Raw genomic sequence first — 5,798 nt, forward strand, 5'->3', positions numbered from 1 at the left:
ACTAAAACTGCAGACAACTACGGCACACACAACGAGATCTCATCAATCTAGTTAATTGGATATTTTCCGCACTATCCTGCCTTTCAGAATTGAGTCAGAAAATAAACTGAACTCCAACGCTTGTGTCGAGCATGCGTGTAAGTGCTAAACATGTTAAAGAGAAAATGAGAGTATACTTTATCGGTAAACTGATAAAAGCGTACAGCGTTTAAGAATATAAAATCAATTGAGTCATAACGTTCCAGCCTAATTGCTTCACACAAAATGGCTTTTTCTACCAAGTAAGCGTGTGAGGAAAAGGTGATTGAGCCCTGAAACTTGTTGTGGCAAAGTGTTCAAACTGTTAGCTGGTCATATACTAGCTACACTATTAAAACTCTTTCCGGTCAGGCCTTTGGCAGATCGTGCAAAATTGCACGATGACGTAAACCTTTTCGGAAATGCTCGTATTACGTCCGATCGCTCTGAAATTCCGACTGTGGCAAGTAAACATTCTAAGCCAATCACATAGCAAATTTTAGCTCCGAACTATCAAAATTGACCTTCGGAGCCCTTACCGGAAATCATTTTCGTACGACTTCAATCTGCGATAATGGCGTCTGGTGCGAAGCGCCAGAGATACAGCGTAGCTGAGGCTTTAGACATCATTTTTGACGATGGAAGTGAGCATGGTGGTATGACTAGTGGTGAGGAATCTGAAATAGACAGAAAACTGGAAAATCCTAGCGAAGAATCGAGGTAAGTAATCTATAAACATTCTTGCGATATTTAAATGCGTGACGCACGTGATGTTGAAACAGCGTAAAATTAAATTTACTTTTACTTTTCTCGCTCGAATCCTTGTTTTTTGCCTTGAGATAGACCTGTAGATGTATATTTGTGAATGTAAAGCAATATATATTGTGATCAAACATGATTTTGGAGCGACAGAGTAAATAATCTTCAATGGAATTTGACAACGCAACGACCTAAATTATCAGCCGATGACAGATCGATCGCATGACGCAGTGCGCGTCCGAACTAAATCAAAACAAATCCTTTATTTCAAAACGATAGTTGTATATAGATCGACCTGTATATTATCTTGTATGTTTTGTATGTTTTTTAGATGTGGTTCTACTTGTTACACGCTAAAAATTCTCAAAAAAAACAAATTATGCTCGAGAATGAGTGGAATGATATAAAATGACAGTTTCCGGTTTCACTTCTGAATTGTTTACTCTTGAAAATACTGGTGGTGCATTGCAAGTGAAAGGCTTTTGATATATGTTGCGCTTTATGTATTATGAGGTTGATTATCTCATTTGTCCCTGTTTCAAGGCAAAATTTCAGAAGTCAAACAAAGAAATATAGTTCCAATGGTTGCACTGTAGACTTCAAGAGGGATTAGTAAATTTGGGCTTGGGGTGATGATAAGATAAGGTCAGACTAATTAGTCCGTATGTCAATCTTCAAACAAAGAACAATAGTTCCAATAGTTGCACTGTAGACTTCAAGAGGGATTAGTAAATTTGGGCTTGTGGTCATGATGAGGTCAGACTAATTAGTCAGTGTGTCAATCAGTGTTGACAAGATATGTGTAACACGTCTCAGATTTGTTATCTTTCAACCAATTTTTTATGGAGATGTTGCCCATATAACAAGGAACCTCTTAAGTTAATTTTTCCCTTATTACTTTGTATTATATGGGTATCACTTAATTCACAGTTCAAATTTAGATGATATTTTATGCTAATTAATGTTAGTTTGAAAGCATTCAATGAGTTGTTTCCTTTTTCTTGGAGAGGAAACATGCATTTCAGGAAAGCTTATTTACTGCTGTTTCAAGTGAGGTATAGCTTACTTCCCTTGTGTAAATACTTGGTGAGGAATAAATTTTTCAATAATCTGGGTCAGTTTTTATGGTTTTGGGGTACAGTTTGGAAAAAAATTCTAATTAATTCCATATTTGTTCTTTTTCAGCCAGAGTCTCTGGATGTCTTGCCCATAAGATAAGGAATATTTTATCTTAGAAATGTTTCCTTTTTTACTCCAATCCATTCAGGCTCAGGCTGAAAAGGTCAAAAGTTGTACAATAATTTATGCAAATTGTATGCCATTTTCTTAGCATGATTTAAAATCCATGGATTTTTGGAGGCTAAATATATTTTTTCTGAAAAGCTAATTTTGTCCTCTTTCAAATGAGATATAGCACTAATCACTAGTGTAAATACTGTTGACAAAAAAAAATAAAAGAAAAAAGGTTACCATCATTTGTCCTTTTTCTATGCTTACCCGAAAGAGTTAAATCCTCGACGTTTGCATACAACTGCTTGTCGTACGTTGTCATGTTGATCAGCTTCTGCAAAAAAGAATAATATAATAATCAGCATCATTAAAAAAGTGTTCCTCTTACGTTATAAGCGTTTATCCTCACAAGTGGCCAGTTTTTCACACCAAAACAAATTCAAGAAAGTATTTTATGGTGACGTCTGCAACTCTTTGTGCGTCTCAATACAATTTTGCAATAATCCTACGATCTTTTAAATAACCATAATGAGTCAATTGTCGTTGGGACATTTTAGTTCGCTTCCTCATTGTTTTTCGTGTAGTGCTAGCTTCAGTGACATAACAAGAAGATGCAATCCCAACTTCGTAAAAATTACTCTATCTAAGCTAAACGCTATTAAGTTTAAAACCCTATTTAGCTGAGCCTAAGCCAGTCGGACTAACGTGAAAAGAAACTTTCATGTTGATCAAAATCTCACCTTTTGTAGGGTTTCCATGTCCTTAAGCTGATTTTTCAATTCAGTAAAAGTTGGTCTTGCATCTGGGTCATTCTTCCAGCATTTCATCATAATCTGATACCTGGTATTGTTCAAATGATCTTTTAGAGAACGCGAAGTGAACGTTTCCTTGTAGGGTAAGATAGAACGAATTGAAAAAGCACTTACAATTCTTCATCGACGTGTTGTGGTTTAGGCATCCTGTATCCATCCTGAAGTAAGTTTGCAATTTTTCTGCTATCCATTCGTGGGTAAGGTGAACCACCTGGAAGAACCACAAGACCATCGAAATATAAATGTGACGAAAAAACGACCTTCACTGAAACACCACCCATGTCATTTGATGTAGTTTGAAGCTCATTACGTTTTTCTAACTGAACACGTTACATTGCTTAATTGAACATGGTATATAGCAAAAAACATCTACAGGGTCTTATAAATCTCCATTCGATGCTACCCATGGTAAAAATCTCGTACAGCAAAACTCCATAACTCCATCTGCAGAAAGACAAATCAAACAAATATATATTGGGTGACTGAAGACATTAACATGTATTCTTTTACAAAGCATATAATTCATTTCCTGATTAAAACTGATAAAACTTCGAGAAAGTTGCTTTTCGTCTCGTCACGATTGTGGGACGAAGGAAAAATTTTGAGTCCCCACGAGGAATTGAACCTCGCACCTTTGGATTCCGCGCTCCGATTCTCTCTCTCTTGTTTTTATTTACAAACATGACTCAATCGACATTGCTGATCCTTGCAGTATGAAGGACGCGTGTCATATGAACTAAGTAATAGATCTAACTCACAGTGGTATGAGCATCGGAGCGCGGAATCCGATGGTCTGAGGTTCGATTCCTCATGGGGAGCGAAGATATTTTCATTGTCCAACGCTCGTGAGAGGATGAAAAACATTTTTCTCTATTTCATTACCGAGCCCAAAACGTACCCTCCCTCTTATTCTATTTGTAAAACTTGTTGGAAAATTGCTACGGGTAATAATCAGGTATACTTACACATCACTTTTGGTGGTATATTTACCATACATCAAGGCCTCATAAGCTGTCCACTTCACTGGAAGACGGCCCTAAAGATTTCAAATATCACTTTTTTGAAACAGCTAAAAAATTATAGGGAGCGACCGGTCAAAGACTGTGATATTTAAAATTATAATCGTATACGAATGGCTGTTTTCATTATGGTCCCATCCAAGGATTTTGTAATCGAAATCAGGAGTATATCGGCTCTACCACAACAATGATCGTGAAAGATCAGTAAACTGAACGATATGTAGTACCGTCCCCACCTCCCCTCTTTCTTGATTACCTTAGTCTTTCGTTCATAAATATTTTCCTGCTGCACATCTCTGGCCATTCCGAAGTCTGTCACTTTACAAGTTTCCTTTTGTCCAACCAACACATTACGGGCCGCAAGGTCTCGGTGAATGATCTTAGAACGCATTGATACGAGAGCAAAAATTAGCGATTCCAGAAGAAAAAGAACTGGAATGAAATGATTCAGATAGGAAAATAGAAATATCCAGCGACATAATATGGTGTGTGTATTTCTCTTTCTTCCAGATGGCAGATAATTAAAATTACTATAATTACTGCTCCATGTTCCAAAGAGAAGCAAACTACTTTATTTCTGTAATACCTGGTTTTTTCATAGAAAGCTTATCTTAAGATTTTATTCGAAATAGGATTCTGTAATGTAGCAGTTTAGCAACCAAAGACGAATTTTTGAATTTCAAGTTTTAAGAGGCGATCTCTGTAAGAGCGATCCAGGGCATTTCGCATCGGAAAAAAGTTTTCCCTCAAACTTTGCCCAATAAACTATCTTTGGTAACAAGTAAATAAAACCACATTAGTTTCTGGAAATACGTCAAAATAAAATTTTTAGAGCTCTCAAAAGTCAAAGCTGCAAAAGGCCCTTTTTTGACCTCTTGCGACATCGAAAATTTCAAAAGTTGAATAGCCCGGTCTTCGTATCACACCGCATGCAGAAAAAAATATTTTGTATTCTTAAAGTGTGTGATATATAAGGTGTATAAAATGCATTTCAATTCTGATATTCGTTTATTCAGAGGCTCGTCATAATTTATTTAAAAACACTCGTTGGACAGCTTTCTGAAATTGGTTAAAAGTACTCTTTCTTTCTTGGTTGATATTGCTCAAGTCCCCACCAGACCATTAAAAACTCCGCTTGATTTCTGCTATTAAGATGTTTGGCTGCAGAAAAAAATAAAAACATCTTGCACTTATTGATTTTCTTCGCCGAGGTGACTTCGAACTTCTAGCGATATTGCTAGCGTGACAGCCGATTATGCAAATTAGTTCATTGAGCAAACTCCGACCGTTTTACATGGGTAACTAAATAAATCTTAGATTTTAACCATTTTAAGTAGACAACATAGTAGAAAATATAGTGGAGAGAGCTTTAATACCACACCGATTAATACCTTAAACATTTTAAAAGGCCAAAATTTGACATATTTTATTATCTCGTGACGAAAGACGTCAACAAAAACGTATCGAATATCATAATTTTGATTAGCGCTCGCAAACCCCTTTTTAAAAATTGGGCTTCTGTTATTTCATATTTGAGTTCTGATGGCTTACGCTATTCAAACCTGTATGAACATTTCAAAACCAAACTACAGGATTCTATTTAGTGTAACCGGCGATAACAGCACACACTGAAATACACCGTGACCACTGTCACATAATTCAATTGTGTAATTATCCTGAATTGCTTCTCCCTTCGTATTAAAGCAGCGATAACATCGCCTTTTGGATCAGAATTCTGGTCGGCAGGAATAGGAAACATTTTGTCTGCACACCTGTCTTTATGAAAGTTTCTGTTCAGAACTCTAGGGAGTACTTGTGGAAAAGGACCCCGCGATTTTTTAGGAAATAAATTATTACGTTACGTGTCAACTAATTTTTCCAACAATTAGCTATATCTATATTGTAAAGCGCGTAATTTTATTAGCTGTAATTCTTATGTCTCTTTCGGTACTGGTTTGCT

General features: G+C 36.3%; 2 long non-coding RNA genes across 2 annotated transcripts; one reads left to right on the forward strand and one right to left on the reverse strand.

Moving 5' to 3' along the window:
• Positions 1–569: 569 nt before the first annotated feature.
• LOC136281541 (uncharacterized) lies at positions 570–2,252 on the forward strand. The gene is made up of 2 exons (XR_010717833.1): positions 570–738; positions 1,321–2,252. It is a non-coding gene; the product is annotated as an uncharacterized lncRNA (long non-coding RNA).
• Positions 2,253–3,233: 981 nt separating this feature from the next.
• LOC136281543 (uncharacterized) lies at positions 3,234–4,211 on the reverse strand. The gene is made up of 3 exons (XR_010717836.1): positions 4,095–4,211; positions 3,785–3,855; positions 3,234–3,263 (listed from the first exon to the last, which is right to left on the reverse strand). It is a non-coding gene; the product is annotated as an uncharacterized lncRNA (long non-coding RNA).
• Positions 4,212–5,798: the final 1,587 nt, after the last annotated feature.

Source organism: Pocillopora verrucosa, chromosome 6, assembly GCF_036669915.1.
Source record: "Pocillopora verrucosa isolate sample1 chromosome 6, ASM3666991v2, whole genome shotgun sequence".
Classification (NCBI taxonomy): domain Eukaryota; kingdom Metazoa; phylum Cnidaria; class Anthozoa; order Scleractinia; family Pocilloporidae; genus Pocillopora; species Pocillopora verrucosa.